This window comes from Ranitomeya imitator, chromosome 1 (genome assembly GCF_032444005.1).
Source record: "Ranitomeya imitator isolate aRanImi1 chromosome 1, aRanImi1.pri, whole genome shotgun sequence".
NCBI lineage: Eukaryota > Metazoa > Chordata > Amphibia > Anura > Dendrobatidae > Ranitomeya > Ranitomeya imitator.
Genome location: NC_091282.1, coordinates 584,845,694 through 584,873,407, shown reverse-complemented (window position 1 = coordinate 584,873,407; position 27,714 = coordinate 584,845,694).

The following is a 27,714-nucleotide window of genomic DNA, read 5'->3' as shown; positions in this document are numbered from 1 at the left end:
TACACTCTATACCCTACACTCTATACCCTACACCCTATACCCTACACTCTATACCCTACACTCTACACCCTACACTCTATACCCTACACTCTATACCCTACACTCTATACCCTACACACTATACCCTACACTCTACACCCTACACTCTATACCCTACACTCTATACCCTACACTCTATACCCTACACTCTACACTCTATACCCTACAATCTATACCCTACACTCTATACCCTACACTCTATACCCTACACTCTACACTTTATACCCTACACTCTATACCCTACACTCTATACCCTACACTCTATACCCTACACTCTATACCCTACACTCTATACCCTACACTCTACACTTTATACCCTACACTCTATACCCTACACTCTATACCCTACACACTATACCCTACACTCTACACTCTATACCCTACACTCTATACCCTACACTCTATACCCTACACTCTACACTTTATAACCTACACTCTATACCCTACATTCTATACCCTCCACTCTATACCCTACACTCTACACTCTACACCCTACACTCTACACTTTACACTCTATACCCTACACTCTATACCCTACACTCTACACTCTATACCCTACACTCTATACCCTACACTCTATACCCTACATTCTATACCCTACACGCCATACCCTACACTCTATACCCTACACTCTATACCCTACACTCTATACCCTACACTCTACACCCTACACTCTATACCCTACACTCTATACCCTACATTCTATGCCCTACACTCTACACCCTACACTCTATACCCTACACTCTATACCCTACACTCTATACCCTACACTCTATACCCTACACTCTACACTTTATACCCTACACTCTACACTCTATACCCTACACTCTATCCCCTACACTCTATACCATACACTCTATACTCTATACCCTACACTCTATACCCTACACTCTACACCCTACACTATATACCCTACACTCTACACTCTATACAATACACTCTCTACCCTACACTCTATACCATACACTCTATACCATACACTCTGTCCCCTACACTCTATACCATACACTTTACACTCTATACCCTACTTTCTATACCCTACACTCTACACTCTATACCCTACACTCTATACCCTACACTCTACACTCTATACCCTACACTCTACACTCTATACCCTACACTCTATACCCTACATTCTATACCCTACACGCTATACCCTACACTCTATACCCTACACTCTATACCCTACACTCTATACCCTACACTCTACACCCTACACCCTATACCCTACACTCTATACCCTACACTCTACACCCTATACTCTATACCCTACACTCTATACCCTACACTCTATACCCTACACTCTATACCCTACACTCTACACTCTATACCCTACACTCTACACTCTATACCCTACACTCTATACCCTACAATCTATACCATACACTCTATACCATACACTCTATCCCCTACACTCTATACCATACACTCTACACTCTATACCCTACACTCTATACCCTACACTCTACACCCTACACTATATACCCTACACTCTACACTCTATACCCTACAATCTCTACCCTACACTCTATACCATACACTCTATACCCTACACTCTATACCCTACACTCTACACTCTATACCCTACACTCTACACTCTATACCCTACACTCTACACCCTACACTCTATCCCATACACTCTATACCCTACACTCTACACTCTATACCCTACACTCTATCCCCTACACTCTATACCATACACTCTACACTCTATACCCTACACTCTATACCCTACACTCTACACCCTACACTATATACCCTACACTCTACACTCTATACCCTACACTCTCTACCCTACACTCTATACCATACACTCTATACCATACACTCTGTCCCCTACACTCTATACCATACACTTTACACTCTATACCCTACTTTCTATACCCTACACTCTACACTCTATACCCTACACTCTATACCCTACACTCTACACTCTATACCCTACACTCTACACTCTATACCCTACACTCTATACCCTACATTCTATACCCTACACGCTATACCCTACACTCTATACCCTACACTCTATACCCTACACTCTATACCCTACACTCTACACCCTACACCCTATACCCTACACTCTATACCCTACACTCTACACCCTATACTCTATACCCTACACTCTATACCCTACACTCTATACCCTACACTCTATACCCTACACTCTACACTCTATACCCTACACTCTACACTCTATACCCTACACTCTATACCCTACAATCTATACCATACACTCTATACCATACACTCTATCCCCTACACTCTATACCATACACTCTACACTCTATACCCTACACTCTATACCCTACACTCTACACCCTACACTATATACCCTACACTCTACACTCTATACCCTACAATCTCTACCCTACACTCTATACCATACACTCTATACCATACACTCTGTCCCCTACACTCTATACCATACACTTTACACTCTATACCCTACTTTCTATACCCTATACTCTACACTCTATACCCTACACTCTATACCCTACACTCTACACTCTATACCCTACACTCTACACTCTATACCCTACACTCTACACCCTACACTCTATCCCATACACTCTATACCCTACACTCTACACTCTATACCCTACACTCTATACCCTACGCTCTATACCCTACACCCTACACTCTATACCCTACACTCTATACCCTACACTCTACACTTTATACCCTACACTCTATTCCATACACTCTATACCCTACACTCTATACCCTACACTCTACACTCTATACCCTACACTCTACACTCTATACCCTACACTCTATACCCTACACTCTATACCATACACTCTATACCCTACACTCTATACCCTACACTCTATACCCTACACTCTACACTCTACACCATACACTCTATACCCTACACTCTACACTCTATACCCTACACTCTATACCCTACAATCTATACCATACACTCTATACCATACACTCTATCCCCTACACTCTATACCATTCACTCTACACTCTATACCCTACACTCTACACCCTACACTATATACCCTACACTCTACACTCTATACCCTACAATCTCTACCCTACACTCTATACCATACACTCTATACCATACACTCTGTCCCCTACACTCTATACCATACACTTTACACTCTATACCCTACTTTCTATACCCTATACTCTACACTCTATACCCTACACTCTATACCCTACACTCTACACTCTATACCCTACACTCTACACTCTATACCCTACACTCTACACCCTACACTCTATACCATACACTCTATACCCTACACTCTACACTCTATACCCTACACTCTATACCCTACGCTCTATACCCTACACCCTACACTCTATACCCTACACTCTATACCCTACACTCTACACTTTATACCCTACACTCTATTCCATACACTCTATACCCTACACTCTATACCCTACACTCTACACTCTACACCCTACACTCTACACTCTATACCCTACACTCTATACCCTACACTCTATACCATACACTCTATACCCTACACTCTATACCCTACACTCTATACCCTACACTCTACACTCTACACCATACACTCTATACCCTACCCTCTATACCCTACACTCTATACCCTACACTCTATCCCCTACACTCTACACCCTTCACCTTATACCTTACACTCTATACCCTACACTCTATACCCTAAACCCTAGGCTCTATACCTCACACTCTATACCCTTCACTCTATACCCTACACTCTATACCCTACACTCTACACCCTACACTTTATAGCTTACACTCTATACCCTACACTCTATACCATACACTCTACACTCTATACCCTACACTCTATACCCTACACTCTATACCCTACACTCTATACCCTACACTCTACACCCTACACTCTATAGCTTACACTCTATACCCTACACTCTATACCGTAAACTCTATACCATACACTCTATACCCTACACTCTATACCCTACACTCTATACCCTACACTCTACACCATACACTCTATACCCTACCCTCTATACCTTACACTCTATAGCCTACACTCTACACAGTATACCCTACACTCTATACCCTACACTCTACACTCTATACCCTACACTCTATACCATACACTCTATACCCTACACTCTACACTTTATACCCTACACTCTATACCCTACACTCTATACCCTACATTCTATACCCTACACGCTATACCCTACACTCTATACCCTACACTCTATACCCTACACTCTATACCCTACACTCTACACTTTATACCCTACACTCTATACCCTACACTCTATACCCTACATTCTATACCCTACACGCCATACCCTACACTCTATACCCTACACTCTATACTCTACACTCTATACCCTACACTCTACACCCTACACTCTATACCCTACACCCTATACCCTACATTCTATACCCTACACTCTACACCCTACACTCTATACCCTACACTCTATACCCTACACTCTACACTCTATACCCTACACTCTACACTCTATACCCTACACTCTATCCCCTACACTCTATACCATACACTCTACACTCTATACCCTACACTCTATACCCTACACTCTACACCCTACACTATATACCCTACACTCTACACTCTATACCCTACACTCTCTACCCTACACTCTATACCATACACTCTATACCATACACTCTGTCCCCTACACTCTATACCATACACTTTACACTCTATACCCTACTTTCTATACCCTACACTCTACACTCTATACCCTACACTCTATACCCTACACTCTACACTCTATACCCTACACTCTACACTCTATACCCTACACTCTATACCCTACATTCTATACCCTACACTCTATACCCTACACTCTATACCCTACACTCTATACCCTACACTCTATACCCTACACTCTACACTCTATACCCTACACCCTATACCCTACACTCTATACCCTACACTCTACACCCTTCACTCTATACCCTACACTCTATACCCTACACTCTATACCCTACACACTATACCCTACACTCTACACCCTACACTCTATACCCTACACTCTATACCCTACACTCTACACTCTATACCCTACACTCTATACCCTACACTCTATACCATACACTCTATACCCTACACTCTATACCCTACACTCTATACCCTACACTCTACACTCTACACCATACACTCTATACCCTACCCTCTATACCCTACACTCTATACCCTACACTCTATACCCTACACACTATACCCTACACTCTACACCCTACACTCTATACCCTACACTCTATACCCTACACTCTACACTCTATACCCTACACTCTATACCCTACACTCTATACCATACACTCTATACCCTACACTCTATACCCTACACTCTATACCCTACACTCTACACTCTACACCATACACTCTATACCCTACCCTCTATACCCTACACTCTATACCCTACACTCTATCCCCTACACTCTACACCCTTCACTTTATACCTTACACTCTATACCCTACACTCTATACCCTAAACCCTAGGCTCTATACCTCACACTCTATACCCTTCACTCTATACCCTACACTCTATACCCTACACTCTATACCCTACACTCTACACCCTACACTTTATAGCTTACACTCTATACCCTACACTCTATACCATACACTCTACACTCTATACCCTACACTCTATACCCTACACTCTATACCCTACACTCTATACCCTACACTCTACACCCTACACTCTATAGCTTACACTCTATACCCTACACTCTATACCCTAAACTCTATACCATACACTCTATACCCTACACTCTATACCCTACACTCTATACCCTACACTCTACACCATACACTCTATACCCTACCCTATATACCTTACACTCTATACCCTACACTCTACACAGTATACCCTACACTCTATACCCTACACTCTACACTCTATACCCTACACTCTATACCATACACTCTATACCCTACACTCTACACTTTATACCCTACACTCTATACCCTACATTCTATACCCTACACGCTATACCCTACACTCTATACCCTACACTCTATACCCTACACTCTATACCCTACACTCTACACTTTATACCCTACACTCTATACCCTACACTCTATACCCTACATTCTATACCCTACACGCTATACCCTACACTCTATACCCTACACTCTATACCCTACACTCTATACCCTACACTCTACACCCTACACTCTATACCCTACACCCTATACCCTACATTCTATACCCTACACTCTACACCCTACACTCTATACCCTACACTCTATACCCTACACTCTATACCCTACACTCTATACCCTACACTCTACACTCTATACCCTACACTCTACACTCTATACCCTACACTCTATCCCCTACACTCTATACCATACACTCTACACTCTATACCCTACACTCTATACCCTACACTCTACACCCTACACTATATACCCTACACTCTACACTCTATACCCTACACTCTCTACCCTACACTCTATACCATACACTCTATACCATACACTCTGTCCCCTACACTCTATACCATACACTTTACACTCTATACCCTACTTTCTATACCCTACACTCTACACTCTATACCCTACACTCTATACCCTACACTCTACACTCTATACCCTACACTCTATACCCTACACTCTACACCCTACACTCTATACCCTACACCCTATACCCTACATTCTATACCCTACACTCTACACCCTACACTCTATACCCTACACTCTATACCCTACACTCTATACCCTACACTCTATACCCTACACTCTACACTCTATACCCTACACTCTACACTCTATACCCTACACTCTATCCCCTACACTCTATACCATACACTCTACACTCTATACCCTACACTCTATACCCTACACTCTACACCCTACACTATATACCCTACACTCTACACTCTATACCCTACACTCTCTACCCTACACTCTATACCATACACTCTATACCATACACTCTGTCCCCTACACTCTATACCATACACTTTACACTCTATACCCTACTTTCTATACCCTACACTCTACACTCTATACCCTACACTCTATACCCTACACTCTACACTCTATACCCTACACTCTACACTCTATACCCTACACTCTATACCCTACATTCTATACCCTACACTCTATACCCTACACTCTATACCCTAAACTCTATACCCTACACTCTATACCCTACACTCTACACCCTACACTCTATACCCTACATTCTATACCCTACACTCTATACCCTACACTCTATACCCTACACTCTATACCCTACACTCTATACCCTACACTCTACACCCTACACTCTATACCCTACACACTATACCCTACACTCTACACCCTACACTCTATACCCTACACTCTATACCCTACACTCTACACTCTATACCCTACAATCTATACCCTACACTCTATACCCTACACTCTATACCCTACACTCTACACTTTATACCTTACACTCTATACCTTACACTCTATACCCTACACTCTATACCCTACACTCTATACCCTACACTCTACACTTTATACCCTACACTCTATACCCTACACTCTATACCCTACACTCTATACCCTACACTCTATACCCTACACTCTACACTCTATACCCTACACTCTATACCCTACACTCTACACTTTATACCCTACACTCTATACCCTACATTCTATACCCTCCACTCTATACCCTACACTCTACACTCTACACCCTACACTCTACACTTTACACTCTATACCCTACACTCTATACCCTACACTCTACACTCTATACCCTACACTCTATACCCTACACTCTATACCCTACATTCTATACCCTACACGCCATACCCTACACTCTATACCCTACACTCTATACCCTACACTCTATACCCTACACTCTACACCCTACACTCTATACCCTACACTCTATACCCTACATTCTATGCCCTACACTCTACACCCTACACTCTGTACCCTACACTCTATACCCTACACTCTATACCCTACACTCTATACCCTACACTCTACACTTTATATCCTACACTCTACACTCTATACCCTACACTCTATCCCCTACACTCTATACCATACACTCTACACTCTATACCCTACACTCTATACCCTACACTCTACACCCTACACTATATACCCTACACTCTACACTCTATACCCTACACTCTCTACCCTACACTCTATACCATACACTCTATACCATACACTCTGTCCCCTACACTCTATACCATACACTTTACACTCTATACCCTACTTTCTATACCCTACACTCTACACTCTATACCCTACACTCTATACCCTACACTCTACACTCTATACCCTACGCTCTACACTCTATACCCTACACTCTATACCCTACATTCTATACCCTACACGCTATACCCTACACTCTATACCCTACACTCTATACCCTACACTCTACACCCTACACCCTATACCCTACACTCTATACCCTACACTCTACACCCTATACTCTATACCCTACACTCTATACCCTACACTCTATACCCTACACTCTATACCCTACACTCTACACTCTATACCCTACACTCTACACTCTATACCCTACACTCTATACCCTACAATCTATACCATACACTCTATACCATACACTCTATCCCCTACACTCTATACCATACACTCTACACTCTATACCCTACACTCTATACCCTACACTCTACACCCTACACTATATACCCTACACTCTACACTCTATACCCTACAATCTCTACCCTACACTCTATACCATACACTCTATACCATACACTCTGTCCCCTACACTCTATACCATACACTTTACACTCTATACCCTACTTTCTATACCCTATACTCTACACTCTATACCCTACACTCTATACCCTACACTCTACACTCTATACCCTACACTCTACACTCTATACCCTACACTCTACACCCTACACTCTATACCATACACTCTATACCCTACACTCTACACCCTACACTCTATACCCTACGCTCTATACCCTACACCCTACACTCTATACCCTACACTCTATACCCTACACTCTACACTTTATACCCTACACTCTATTCAATACACTCTATACCCTACACTCTATACCCTACACTCTACACTCTATACCCTACACTCTACACTCTATACCCTACACTCTATACCCTACACTCTATACCATACACTCTATACCCTACACTCTAAACCCTACACTCTATACCCTACACTCTACACTCTACACCATACACTCTATACCCTACCCTCTATACCCTACACTCTATACCCTACACTCTATCCCCTACACTCTACACCCTTCACTTTATACCTTACACTCTATACCCTACACTCTATACCCTAAACCCTACGCTCTATACCTCACACTCTATACCCTTCAGTCTATACCCTACACTCTATACCCTACACTCTATAACCTACACTCTACAACCTACACTTTATAGCTTACACTCTATACCCTACACTCTATACCATACACTCTACACTCTATACCCTACACTCTATACCCTACACTCTATACCCTACACTCTATACCCTACACTCTACACCCTACACTCTACACCATACACTCTATACCCTACCCTCTATACCTTACACTCTATACCCTACACTCTACACAGTATACCCTACACTCTATACCCTACACTCTACACTCTATACCCTACACTCTATACCATACACTCTATATCCTACACTCTATACCCTACACTCTACACTCTATACCCTACACTCTATACCCTACACTCTATACCCTACACTCTATACCCTACACTCTACACTTTATACCCTACACTCTATACCCTACACTCTATACCCTACACTCTATACCCTACACTCTATACCCTACACTCTACACTCTATACCCTACACTCTATACACTACACTCTATACCCTACACTCTACACTTTATACCCTACACTCTATACCCTACACTCTATACCCTCCACTCTATACCCTACACTCTACACTCTACACCCTACACTCTACACTTTACACTCTATACCCTACACTCTATACCATACACTCTACACTTTATACCCTACACTCTATACCCTACACTCTATACCCTACACTCTATACCCTACACGCTATACCGTACACTCTATACCCTACACTCTATACCCTACACTCTATACCCTACACTCTACACCCTACACTCTATACCCTACACCCTATACCCTACACTCTATACCCTACACTCTACACCCTACACTCTATACCCTACACTCTATACCCTACACTCTATACCCTACACTCTACACTCTATACCCTACACTCTACACTCTTTACCCTACACTCTATACCCTATAATCTATACCATACACTCTATACCAAACACTCTATACCATACACTCTATCCCCTACAGTCTATACCATACACTGTACACTCTATACCCTACACTCTATACCCTACACTCTACACCCTACACTATATACCCTACACTCTACACTCTATACCCTACACTCTCTACCCTACACTCTATACCATACACTCTATACCATACACTCTGTCCCCTACACTCTATACCCTACACTCTATACCCTATACTCTATACCCTACACTCTACACTCTATACCCTACACTCTATACCCTACACTCTACACTCTATACCCTACACTCTATTCCATACACTCTATACCCTACACTTTATACGCTACACTCTACACTCTATACCCTACACTCTACACTCTATACCCTACACTCTATACTCTATACCCTACACTCTATACCGTACATTCTACACTCTATAACCTACACTCTATACCCTACACTCTAATCCCTACACTCTACACTCTATACCCTACACTCTGTACCCTACACTCTATACGCTACACTCTACACCCTACACTCCATACCCTACACTCTATACCCTACACTCTATACCCTACACTCTACACTCTATACCCTACACTCTATACCATACACTCTACACTCTATTCCCTACACTCTATACCATACACTCTATACCCTACACTCTATACCGTACACTATACACTCTATACCCTACACTCTACACTCTATACCATACACTCTATACCCTACACTCTATACCATACACTCTACACTCTATACCCTACACTCTATACCATACACTCTACACCATACACTCTATACCATACACTCTATACCCCACACTCTACACTCTATACCTTACACTCTATACCCTACACTCTATACTATACACTCTATACCCTACACTCTATACCCTACACTATACACTCTATACCCTACACTCTACACCATACACTCTATACCCTACCCTCTATACTCTACGCTATACACTCTATACCCTACAATCTATACCTTACACTCTATACCCTACACTCTATACCCTACACTCTATACCCTACACTCTACACTCTATAACCTACACTCTATACCATACACTCTATATCCTACACTCTATACCCTACACTCTATACCCTACACTCTACACTCTGTACCCTACACTCTATACCATACACTCTATACCCTACACTCTATACCCTACACTCTATACCCTACACTCTACACTCTATACCCTACACTCTATACCATACACTCTATACCCTACACTCTATACCCTACACTCTACACTCTAAACTGTATACCATACACTCTATACCCTACACTCTACACCCTACATTCTATACCATACAATCTATACCCTACACTCTACACTCTATACCCTACACACTATACCCTACACTCTATACCCTACACCCTACGCTCTATACCCTACACTCTATACCCTACACTCTACACTCTATACCCTACACTCTATTCCATAGACTCTATACCCTACACTCTATACCCTACACTCTATACCCTACACTCTACACCCTACACTTTATAGCTTACATTTTATACCCTACACTCTATACCCTACACTCTACACTCTATACCCTACACTCTATACCCTACACTCTATACCCAACACTCTATACCCTACACTCTATACCCTACACTCTACACCCTACACTTTATAGCTTACACTCTATACCCTACACTCTATACCCTAAACTCTATACCCTACACTCTAAACCCTACACTCTATACCCTACACTCTACAACATACACTCTATACCCTACCCTCTATACCTTACACTCTATACCCTACACTCTACACAGTATACCCTACACTCTATACCCTACACAATACACTCTATACCCTACACTCTATACCATACACTCTATACCCTACACTCTATACCCTACACTCTACACTCTATACCCTACACTCTATACCCTACACTCTATACCCTACACTCTACACTTTATACCCTACACTCTATACCCTACACTCTATACCCTACACTCTATACCCTACACTCTATACCCTACACTCTACACTCTATACCCTACACTCTATACCCTACACTCTATACCCTACACTCTATACCCTACACTCTACACTTTATACCCTACACTCTATACCCTACACTCTATACCCTACACTCTACACTCTATACCCTACACTCTATACCCTACACTCTATACCCTACACTCTACACTTTATACCCTACACTCTACACTTTACACTCTATACTCTACACTCTATACCCTACACTCTACACTTTATACCCTACACTCTATACCCTACACTCTATACCCTACACTCTATACCCTACACGCTATACCCTACACTCTATACCCTACACTCTATACCCTACACTCTATACCCTACACTCTACACCCTACACTCTATACCCTACACCCTATACCCTACACTCTATACCCTACACTCTACACCCTACACTCTATACCCTACACCCTATACCCTACACTCTATACCCTACACTCTACACTCTATACCCTACACTCTACACTCTATACCCTACACTCTATACCCTACAATCTATACCATACACTCTATACCATACACTCTATACCATACACTCTATCCCATACACTCTATACCATACACTCTACACTCTATACCCTACACTCTATACCCTACACTCTACACCCTACACTATATACCCTACACTTTACACTCTATACCCTACACTCTCTACCCTACACTCTATACCATACACTCTATACCATACACTCTGTCCCCTACACTCTATACCATACACTTTACACTCTATACCCTACTTTCTATACCCTACACTCTACACTCTATACCCTACACTCTGTACCCTACACTCTACACTCTATACCCTACACTCTACACTCTATACTCTACACTCTACACCCTACACTCTATACCATACACTCTATACCCTACACTCTACACTCTATACCCTACACTCTATACCCTACACTCTATACCCTACACCCTACGCTCTATACCCTACACTTTATACCCTACACTCTACACTCTATACCCTACACTCTATTCCATACACTCTATACCCTACACTCTATACCCTACACTCTACACTCTATACCCTACACTCTACACTTTACACTCTATACCCTACACTCTATGCTCTATACCCTACACTCTATACCGTACATTCTACACTCTATACCCTACACTCTATACCCTACACTCTAATCCCTACACTCTACACTCTATACCCTACACTCTATACCCTACACTCTGCACCCTACACTCTATACCCTACACTCTATACCCTACACTCTATACCCTACACTCTACACTCTATACCCTACACTCTATAACATACACTCTACAATCTATTCCCTACACTCTATACCATACACTCTATACCCTACACTCTATACCCTACACTATACACTGTATACCCTACACTCTACACTCTATACCATACACTCTATACCCTACACTCTATACCCTACACTCTACACTCTATACCCTACAATCTTTACCCTACACTCTATACCCTACACTCTATACCCTACACTCTATACCCTACACTCTACACTCTATACCCTACACTCTATACCATACACTCTATACCCTACACTCTATACCATACACTCTACACCATACACTCTATACCATACACTCTATACCATACACTCTATACCCCACACTCTATACCCTAAACTCTATACCCTACACTCTATACTATACACTCTATACCCTACACTCTATACCCTACACTATACACTCTATACCCTACACTCTACACCATACACTCTATACCCTACACTCTATACTCTACGCTATACACTCTATACCCTACAATGTATACCTTACACTCTATACCCTACACTCTATACCCTACACTCTATACCCTACACTCTACACTCTATAACCTACACTCTATACCATACACTCTATATCCTACACTCTATACCCTACACTCTATACCCTACACTCTACACTCTATACCCTACACTCTATACCATACACTCTATACCCTACACTCTATACCCTACACTCTATACCCTACACTCTACACTCTATACCCTACACTCTATACCATACACTCTATACCCTACACTCTATACCCTACACTCTACACTCTAAACTGTATACCATACACTCTATACCCTACACTCTACACCCTACACTCTATACCATACACTCTATACCCTACACTCTACACTCTATACCCTACACTCTATACCCTACACTATATACCCTACACCCTACACTCTATACCCTACACTCTATACCTTACACTCTACACTCTATACACTACACTCTATTCCATACACTCTATACCCTACACTCTATACCCTACACTCTACACTCTATACCCTACACTCTACACTTTACACTCTATACCCTACACTCTATACCCTACACTCTATACCGGACATTCTACACTCTATACCCTACACTCTATACCCTACACTCTAATCCCTACACTCTACACTCTATACCCTACACTCTATACCCTACACTCTATACCCTACACTCTACAATCTATACCCTACACTCTATACCCTAAACTCTATACCCTACACTCTATACCCTACACTCTACACTCTATACCCTACACTCTATACCATACACTCTATACCCTACACTCTACACTCTTTTCCCTACACTCTATACCATACACTCTATACCCTACACTCAATACCCTACACTATACACTCTATACCCTACACTCTACACTCTATAACATACACTCTATACCTTACACCCTATACCCTACACTCTACACTCTATACCCTACAATCTATACCCTACACTCTATACCCTACACTCTATACCCCACTCTCTATACCCTACACTCTACACTCTATACCCTACACTCTATACCATACACTCTATACCATACACTCTATACCCTACAGTCTATACCCTACACTCTACACTCTATACCATACATACAATACCCTACACTCTATACCCTACACTCTACACTCTATACCCTACAATCTATACCCTACACTCTATACCCTACTCTATACCCTACACTCTATACCCTACACTCTATAACATACACTCTATACACTACACTCTATACCTTGCACTCTATACCCTACACTCTGCAGTCTACAATCTATACCCTACACGCTACACTCTATACCCTACACTCTATAACAAACACTCTATACCCTACACTATATACCATACACTCTATACCATACACTCTATACCGTACACTCTATACCCTACACTCTACACTCTATACTCTACACTCTATACCCTACACTCTATACCCTACACTGTATACCCTACACTCTACACTCTATACCCTACACTCTACACTCTACACTCTATGCTCTACACTTTATACCCTACACTCTACACTCTATACCATACACTCTATACCCTACACTCTACACTCTATACCCTACACTCTACACTCTACACTCTATGCCCTACACTTTATACCCTACACTCTACACTCTATACCATACACTCTATACTCTACACTCTATACCATACACTCCACACCCTACACTCTATACCATACACGCTATACCCTACACTCTACACTCTATACCCCACACTCTATAGCATACACTCTACACCCTACACTCTATACCATACACTCTAATCCCTACACTCTACACTCTATACCCTACACTCTATACCCTACACTCTACACGCTATACCCTACACTCTATACCCTACAATCTATACCATACACTCTATACCATACACTCTATCCCCTACACTCTATACCATACACTCTACACTCTATACCCTACACTCTATACCCTACACTCTACACCCTACACTATATACCCTACACTCTACACTCTATACCCTACAATCTCTACCCTACACTCTATACCATACACTCTATACCATACACTCTGTCCCCTACACTCTATACCATACACTTTACACTCTATACCCTACTTTCTATACCCTATACTCTACACTCTATACCCTACACTCTATACCCTACACTCTACACTCTATACCCTACACTCTACACTCTATACCCTACACTGTACACCCTACACTCTATACCATACACTCTATACCCTACACTCTACACTCTATACCCTACACTCTATACCCTACGCTCTATACCCTACACCCTACACTCTATACCCTACACTCTATACCCTACACTCTACACTTTATACCCTACACTCTATTCCATACACTCTATACCCTACACTCTATACCCTACACTCTACACTCTATACCCTACACTCTACACTCTATACCCTACACTCTATACCCTACACTCTATACCATACACTCTATACCCTACACTCTATACCCTACACTCTATACCCTACACTCTACACTCTACACCATACACTCTATACCCTACCCTCTATACCCTACACTCTATACCCTACACTCTATCCCCTACACTCTACACCCTTCACTTTATACCTTACACTCTATACCCTACACTCTATACCCTAAACCCTAGGCTCTATACCTCACACTCTATACCCTTCACTCTATACCCTACACTCTATACCCTACACTCTATACCCTACACTCTACACCCTACACTTTATAGCTTACACTCTATACCCTACACTCTATACCATACACTCTACACTCTATACCCTACACTCTATACCCTACACTCTATACCCTACACTCTATACCCTACACTCTACACCCTACACTCTATAGCTTACACTCTATACCCTGCACTCTATACCCTAAACTCTATACCATACACTCTATACCCTACACTCTATACCCTACACTCTATACCCTACACTCTACACCATACACTCTATACCCTACCCTCTATACCTTACACTCTATACCCTACACTCTACACAGTATACCCTACACTCTATACCCTACACTCTACACTCTATACCCTACACTCTATACCATACACTCTATACCCTACACTCTACACTTTATACCCTACACTCTATACCCTACACTCTATACCCTACATTCTATACCCTACACGCTATACCCTACACTCTATACCCTACACTCTATACCCTACACTCTATACCCTACACTTTATACCCTACACTCTATACCCTACAATCTATACCCTACATTCTATACCCTACACGCTATACCCTACACTCTATACCCTACACTCTATACCCTACACTCTATACCCTACACTCTACACCCTACACTCTATACCCTACACCCTATACCCTACATTCTATACCCTACACTCTACACCCTACACTCTATACCCTACACTCTATACCCTACACTCTATACCCTACACTCTATACCCTACACTCTACACTCTATACCCTACACTCTACACTCTATACCCTACACTATATCCCCTACACTCTATACCATACACTCTACACTCTATACCCTACACTCTATACCCTACACTCTACACCCTACACTATATACCCTACACTCTACACTCTATACCCTACACTCTCTACCCTACACTCTATACCATACACTCTATACCATACACTCTGTCCCCTACACTCTATACCATACACTTTACACTCTATACCCTACTTTCTATACCCTACACTCTACACTCTATACCCTACACTCTATACCCTACACTCTACACTCTATACCCTACACTCTACACTCTATACCCTACACTCTATACCCTACATTCTATACCCTACACTCTATACCCTACACTCTATACCCTACACTCTATACCCTACACTCTATACCCTACACCCTATACCCTACACTCTATACCCTACACTCTACACCCTACAATCTATACCCTACACTCTATACCCTACACTCTATACCCTACACACTATACCCTACACTCTACACCCTACACTCTATACCCTACACTCTATACCCTACACTCTACACTCTATACCCTACACTCTATACCCTACACTCTATACCATACACTCTACACCCTACACTCTATACCCTACACTCTATACCCTACACTCTACACTCTACACCATACACTCTATACCCTACCCTCTATACCCTACACTCTATCCCCTACACTCTACACCCTTCACTTTATACCTTACACTCTATACCCTACACTCTATACCCTAAACCCTAGGCTCTATACCTCACACTCTATACCCTTCACTCTATACCCTACACTCTATACCCTACACTCTATACCCTACACTCTACACCCTACACTTTATAGCTTACACTCTAAACCCTACACTCTATACCATACACTCTACACTCTATACCCTACACTCTATACCCTACACTCTATACCCTACACTCTATACCCTACACTCTACACCCTACACTCTATAGCTTACACTCTATACCCTACACTCTATACCCTAAACTCTATACCATACACTCTATACCCTACACTCTATACCCTACACTCTATACCCTACACTCTACACCATACACTCTATACCCTACCCTCTATACCTTACACTCTATACCCTACACTCTACACAGTATACCCTACACTCTATACCCTACACTCTACACTCTATACCCTACACTCTATACCATACACTCTATACCCTACACTCTACACATTATACCCTACACTCTATACCCTACATTCTATACCCTACACGCTATACCCTACACTCTATAACCTACACTCTATACCCTACACTCTATACCCTACACTCTACACTTTATACCCTGCACTCTATACCCTACACTCTATACCCTACATTCTATACCCTACACGCTATACCCTACACTCTATACCCTACACTCTATACCCTACACTCTACACTTTATACCCTACACTCTATACCCTACACTCTATACCCTACATTCTATACCCTACACGCTATACCCTACACTCTATACCCTACACTCTATACCCTACACTCTATACCCTACACTCTACACCCTACACTCTATACCCTACACCCTATACCCTACATTCTATACCCTACACTCTACACCCTACACTCTATACCCTACACTCTATACCCTACACTCTATACCCTACACTCTACACTCTGTACCCTACACTCTACACTCTATACCCTACACTCTATCCCCTACACTCTATACCATACACTCTACACTCTATACCCTACACTCTATACCCTACACTCTACACCCTACACTATATACCCTACACTCTACACTCTATACCCTACACTCTCTACCCTACACTCTATACCATACACTCTATACCATACACTCTGTCCCCTACACTCTATACCATACACTTTACACTCTATACCCTACTTTCTATACCCTACACTCTACACTCTATACCCTACACTCTATACCCTACACTCTACACTCTATACCCTACACTCTACACTCTATACCCTACACTCTATACCCTACATTCTATACCCTACACTCTATACCCTACACTCTATACCCTTCACTCTATACCCTACACTCTATACCCTACACTCTACACCCTACACTCTATACCCTACACCCTATACCCTACACTCTATACCCTACACTCTACACCCTACACTCTATACCCTACACTCTATACCCTACACTCTATACCCTACACACTATACCCTTCACTCTACACCCTACACTCTATACCCTACACTCTATACCCTACACTCTACACTCTATACCCTACAATCTATACCCTACACTCTATACCCTACACTCTATACCCTACACTCTACACTTTATACCCTACACTCTATACCCTACACTCTATACCCTACACTCTATACCCTACACTCTACACTTTATACCCTACACTCTATACCCTACACTCTATACCCTACACTCTATACCCTACACTCTATACCCTACACTCTACACTCTATACCCTACAATCTATACCCTACACTCTATACCCTACACTCTATACCCTACACTCTACACTTTATACCCTACACTCTATACCCTACACTCTATACCCTACACTCTATACCCTACACTCTATACCCTACACTCTACACTTTATACCCTACACTCTATACCCTACACTCTATACCCTACACTCTATACCCTACACTCTATACCCTACACTCTATACCCTACACTCTATACCCTACACTCTATACCCTACACTCTACACTCTATACCCTACACTCTATACCCTACACTCTATACCCTACACTCTACACTTTATACCCTACACTCTATACCCTACACTCTATACCCTACACTCTATACCCTACATTCTATACCCTACACGCCATACCCTACACTCTATACCCTACACTCTATACCCTACACTCTATACCCTACACTCTACACCCTACGCTCTATACCCTACACTCTATACCCTACATTCTATGCCCTACACTCTACACCCCACACTCTGTACCCTACACTCTATACCCTACACTCTATACCCTACACTCTATACCCTACACTCTACACTTTATACCCCACACTCTACACTCTATACCCTACACTCTATCCCCTACACTATATACCCTACACTCTACACTCTATACCCTACACTCTCTACCCTACACTCTATACCATACACTCTATACCATACACTCTGTCCCCTACACTCTATACCATACACTTTACACTCTATACCCTACTTTCTATACCCTACACTCTACACTCTATACCCTACACTCTATACCCTACACTCTACACTCTATACCCTACGCTCTACACTCTATACCCTACACTCTATACCCTACACTCTATACCCTACACTCTATACCCTACACTCTACACCCTACACTATATACCCTACACTCTACACTCTATACCCTACACTCTCTACCCTACACTCTATACCATACACTCTATACCATACACTCTGTCCCCTACACTCTATACCATACACTTTACACTCTATACCCTACTTTCTATACCCTACACTCTACACTCTATACCCTACACTCTATACCCTACACTCTACACTCTATACCCTACGCTCTACACTCTATACCCTACACTCTATACCCTACATTCTATACCCTACACGCTATACCCTACACTCTATACCCTACACTCTATACCCTACACTCTACACCCTACACCCTATACCCTACACTCTATACCCTACACTCTACACCCTATACTCTATACCCTACACTCTATATCCTACACTCTATACCCTACACTCTATACCCTACACTCTACACTCTATACCCTACACTCTACACTCTATACAATACACTCTATACCCTACAATCTATACCATACACTCTATACCATACACTCTATCCCCTACACTCTATACCATACACTCTACACTCTATACCCTACACTCTATACCCTACACTCTACACCCTACACTATATACCCTACACTCTACACTCTATACCCTACAATCTCTACCCTACACTCTATACCATACACTCTATACCATACACTCTGTCCCCTACACTCTATACCATACACTTTACACTCTATACCGTACTTTCTATACCCTATACTCTACACTCTATACCCTACACTCTATACCCTACACTCTACACTCTATACCCTACACTCTACACTCTATACCCTACACTCTACACCCTACACTCTATACCATACACTCTATACCCTACACTCTACACCCTACACTCTATACCCTACGCTCTATACCCTACACCCTACACTCTATACCCTACACTCTATACCCTACACTCTACACTTTATACCCTACACTCTATTCCATACACTCTATACCCTACACTCTATACCCTACACTCTACACTCTATACCCTACACTCTACACTCTATACCCTACACTCTATACCCTACACTCTATACCATACACTCTATACCCTACACTCTATACCCTACACTCTATACCCTACACTCTACACTCTACACCATACACTCTATACCCTACCCTCTATACCCTACACTCTATACCCTACACTCTATCCCCTACACTCTACACCCTTCACTTTATACCTTACACTCTATACCCTACACTCTATACCCTAAACCCTACGCTCTATACCTCACACTCTATACCCTTCACTCTATACCCTACACTCTATACCCTACACTCTATAACCTACACTCTACAACCTACACTTTATAGCTTACACTCTATACCCTACACTCTATACCATACACTCTACACTCTATACCCTACACTCTATACCCTACACTCTATACCCTACACTCTATACCCTACACTCTACACCCTACACTCTATAGCTTACACTCTATACCCTACACTCTATACCCTAAACTCTATACCATACACTCTATACCCTACACTCTATACCCTACACTCTATACCCTACACTCTACACCATACACTCTATACCCTACCCTCTATACCTTACACTCTATACCCTACACTCTACACAGTATACCCTACACTCTATACCCTACACTCTACACTCTATACCCTACACTCTATACCATACACTCTATACCCTACACTCTATACCCTACACTCTACACTCTATACCCTACACTCTATACCCTACACTCTATACCCTACACTCTACACTTTATACCCTACACTCTATACCCTACACTCTATACCCTACACTCTATTCCCTACACTCTATTCCCTACACTCTATATTCTACACTCTACACACTATACCCTACACTCTATACCCTACACTCTATACCCTACACTCTATACCCTACACTCTATACCCTACACTCTACACTTTATACCCTACACTCTATACCCTACACTCTATACCCTACACTCTATACCCTACACTCTATACCCTACACTCTACACTCTATACCCTACACTCTATACCCTACACTCTATACCCTACACTCTACACTTTATACCCTACACTCTATACCCTACACTCTATACCCTCCACTCTATACCCTACACTCTACACTCTACACCCTACACTCTACACTTTACACTCTATACCCTACACTCTATACCCTACACTCTACACTTTATACCCTACACTCTATACCCTACACTCTATACCCTACACTCTATACCCTACACGCTATACCGTACACTCTATACCCTACACTCTATACCCTACACTCTATACCCTACACTCTACACCCTACACTCTATACCCTACACCCTATACCCTACACTCTATACCCTACACTCTACACCCTACACTCTATACCCTACACTCTATACCCTACACTCTATACCCTACACTCTACACTCTATACCCTACACTCTACACTCTATACCCTACACTCTATACCCTACAATCTATACCATACACTCTATACCAAACACTCTATACCATACACTCTATCCCCTACAGTCTATACCATACACTGTACACTCTATACCCTACACTCTATACCCTACACTCTACACCCTACACTATATACCCTACACTCTACACTCTATACCCTACACTCTCTACCCTACACTCTATACCATACACTCTATACCATACACTCTGTCCCCTACACTCTATACCCTACACTCTATACCATACACTCTATACCCTACACTCTACACTCTATACCCTACACTCTATACCCTACACTCTACACTCTATACCCTACACTCTATTCCATACACTCTATACCCTACACTTTATACGCTACACTCTACACTCTAAACCCTACACTCTACACTTTACACTCTATACCCTACACTCTATACTCTATACCCTACACTCTATACCGTACATTCTACACTCTATACCCTACACTCTATACCCTATAGAGTGTATGGTATAGATTGTAGGGTATAGAGTGTAGGGTATAGAGTGTAGAGTGTAGGGTATAGAGTGTAGAGTGTAGGGTATAGAGTGTAGGGTATAGAGTGTAGGGTATAGAGTGTAGGGTGTAGAGTGTAGGGTATAGAGTGTAGGGTATAGGGTGTAGGGTATAGAGTGTAGGGTGTAGAGTGTAGGGTATAGAGTGTAGGGTATAGAGTGTAGGGTATAGAGTGTACGGTATAGCGTGTAGGGTATAGAGTGTAGGGTATAGAGTGTAGGGTATAAAGTGTAGAGTGTAGGGTATAGAGTGTAGGGTATAGAGTGTAAAGTGTAGAGTGTAGGGTGTAGAGTGTAGAGTGTAGGGTATAGAGTGGAGGGTATAGAGTGTAGGGTATAGAGTGTAGGGTATAAAGTGTAGAGTGTAGGGTATAGAGTGTAGGGTATAGAGTGTAGGGTATAGAGTGTAGAGTGTAGGGTATAGAGTGTAGGGTATAGAGTGTAGGGTATAGAGTGTAGGGTATAAAGTGTAGAGTGTAGGGTATAGAGTGTAGGGTATAGAGTGTAGGGTATAGAGTGTAGGGTATAGAGTGTAGGGTATAGTGTGTAGAGTGTAGAATATAGAGTGTAGGGAATAGAGTGTAGGGTATAGAGTGTAGGGTATAGAGTGTAGGGTATAGAGTGTAGGGTATAAAGTGTAGAGTGTAGGGTATAGAGTGTAGGGTATAGAGTGTAGGGTATAGAGTGTAGAGTGTAGGGTATAGAGTGTAGGGTATAGAGTGTATGGTATAGAGTGTAGGGTATAGAGTGTAGAGTGTAGGGTATAGAGTGTAGGGTATACTGTGTAGAGTGTAGGGTATAGAGTGTAAGGTATAGAGGGTAGGGTATAGAGTGTATGGTGTAGAGTGTAGGGTATAGAGTGTAGGGTATAGAGTGTAGGGTATAGAGTGTATGGTATAGAGTTTAGGGTATAGAGTGTAGGGTATAGAGTGTAAGCTATAGAGTGTAGGGTGTAGAGTGTAGGGTATAGAGTGTAGGGTATAGAGTGTAGGGTATAGAGTGTAGGGTATAGAGTGTAGAGTGTATGGTATAGAGTGTAGGGTATAGAGTGTAAGCTATAAAGTGTAGGTTGTAGAGTGTAGGTTATAGAGTGTAGGGTATAGAGTGTAGGGTATAGAGTGAAGGGTATAGAGTGTGAGGTATAGAGCGTAGGGTTTAGGGTATAGAGTGTAGGGTATAGAGTGTAAGGTATAAAGTGAAGGGTGTAGAGTGTAGGGGATAGAGTGTAGGGTATAGAGTGTAGGGTATAGAGGGTAGGGTATAGAGTGTATGGTGTAGAGTGTAGAGTGTAGGGTATAGAGTGTAGGGTATAGAGTGTAGGGTATAGAGTGTATGGTATAGAGTGTAGGGTATAGAGTGTAGGGTATAGAGTGTAGAGTGTAGGGTATAGAGTGTAGAGTGTAGGGTATAGAGTGTAGGGTATAGAGTGTATGGAATAGAGTGTAGGGTATAAAGTGTAGAGTGTAGGGTATAGAGTGTAGGGTATAGAGTGTAGGGTGTAGGGTATAGAGCGTAGGGTATAGAGTGTAGGGTGTAGAGTGTAGGGTATAGAGTGTATGGTATAGAGTGTAGGGTGTAGAGTGTAGGGTATAGAGTGTAGAGTGTAGGGTATAGAGTGTAGAGTGTAGGGTATAGAGTGTAGGGTATAGAGTGTAGAGTATAGGGTATAGAAAGTAGGGTATAGAGTGTAAAGTGTATGGTATAGAGTGTAGGGGACAGAGTGTATGGTATAGAGTGTATGGTATAGAGTGTAGGGTAGAGATTGTAGGGTATAGAGTGTAGAGTGTAGGGTATATAGTGTAGGGTGTAGAGTGTAGGGTATAGAGTGTAGGGTATAGAGTGTAGAGTGTATGGTATAGAGTGTAGGGGATAGAGTGTATGGTATAGAGTGTATGGTATAGATTGTAGGGTATAGAGTGTAGGGTATAGAGTGTAGAGTGTAGGGTATAGAGTGTAGAGTGTAGGGTATAGAGTGTAGGGTATAGAGTGTAGGATATAGAGTGTAGGGTATAGAGTATAGGGTGTAGAGTGTAGGGTATAGAGTGTAGGGTATAGGGTGTAGGGTGTAGGGTATAGAGTGTAGGGTATAGAGTGTAGGGTATAGCGTGTAGGGTATAGAATGTAGGGTATAGAGTGTAGGGTATAGAGTGTAGAGCGTAGGGTATAGAGTGTAGAGTGTAGGGTATAGAGTGTAGGGTATAGAGTGTAGAGTGTAGGGTATAGAAAGTAGGGTATAGAGTGTAAAGTGTATGGTATAGAGCCTAGGGTTTAGGGTATAGAGTGTAGGGTATAGAGTGTAAGGTATAAAGTGAAGGGTGTAGAGTGTAGGGGATAGAGTGTAGGGTATAGAGTGTAGGGTATAGAGGGTAGGGTATAGAGTGTATGGTATAGAGTGTAGGGTATAGAGCATAGAGTGTAGGGTATAGAGTGTAAAGTGTAGAGTGTAGGGTATAGAGTGTAGAGTGTAGGGTATAGAGTGTAGGGTATAGAGTGTATGGAATAGAGTGTAGGGTATAGAGTGTAGAGTGTAGGGTATAAAGTGTAGGGTATAGAGCGTAGGGTGTAGGGTATAGAGTGTAGGGTATAGAGTGTAGGGTATAGAGTGTAGAGTGTAGGGTATAGAGTGTATGGTATAGAGTGCAGGGTGTAGAGTGTAGAGTATAGAGTGTAGAGTGTAGGGTATAGAGTGTAGAGTGTAGGGTACAGAGTGTAGGGTATAGAGTGTAGAGTGTAGGGTATAGAAAGTAGGGTATAGAGTGTAAAGTGTATGGTATAGAGTGTAGGGGACAGAGTGTATGGTATAGAGTGTATGGTATAGAGTGTAGGGTAGAGAGTGTAGGGTATAGAGTGTAAAGTGTAGGGTATATAGTGTAGGGTGTAGAGTGTAGGGTATAGAGTGTAGGGTATAGAGTGTAGAGTGTATGGTATAGAGTGTATGGGATAGAGTGTATGGTATAGAGTGTATGGTATAGAGTGTATGGTATAGATTGTAGGGTATAGAGTGTAGGGTATAGAGTGTAGAGTGTAGGGTATAGAGTGTAGAGTGTAGGGTATAGAGTGTAGGGTATAGAGTGTAGGGTATAGAGTGTAGGGTGTAGAGTGTAGGGTATAGAGTGTAGGGTATAGGGTGTAGGGTATAGAGTGTAGGGTGTAGAGTGTAGGGTATAGAGTGTAGGGTATAGAGTGTAGGGTATAGAGTGTAGGGTATAGCGTGTAGGGTATAGAGTGTAGGGTATAGAGTGTAGGGTATAGAGTGTAGGGTATAAAGTGTAGAGTGTAGGGTATAGAGTGTAGAGTATAGAGTGTAAAGTGTAGAGTGTAGGGTATAAAGTGTAGAGTGTAGGGTATAGAGTGTAGGGTATAGAGTGTAGGGTATATAGTGTAGAGTGTAGGGTATAGAGTGTAGGGTATAGAGTGTAGGGTATAAAGTGTAGAGTGTAGGGTATAGAGTGTAGGGTATAGAGTGTAGGGTATAGAGTGTAGAGTGTAGGGTATAGAGTGTAGGGTATAGAGTGTAGGGTATAGAGTGTAGGGTATAGAGTGTAGGGTATAGAGTGTAGGGTATAAAGTGTAGAGTGTAGGGTATAGAGTGTAGGGTATAGAGTGTAGGGTATAGAGTGTAGAGTGTAGGGTATAGAGTGTAGGGTATAGAGTGTAGGGTATAGAGTGTAGAGTGTAGGGTATAGAGTGTAGGGTATAGAGTGTAGGGTATAAAGTGTAGAGTGTAGGGTATAGAGTGTAGGGTATAGAGTGTAGGGTATAGAGTGTAGGGTATAGAGTGTAGAGTGTAGGGTATAGAGTGTAGGGTATAGAGTGTAGGGTATAGAGTGTAGGGTATAGAGTGTAGGGTATAAAGTGTAGAGTGTAGGGTATAGAGTGTAGAGTATAGAGTGTAAAGTGTAGAGTGTAGGGTATAAAGTGTAGAGTGTAGGGTATAGAGTGTAGGGTATAGAGTGT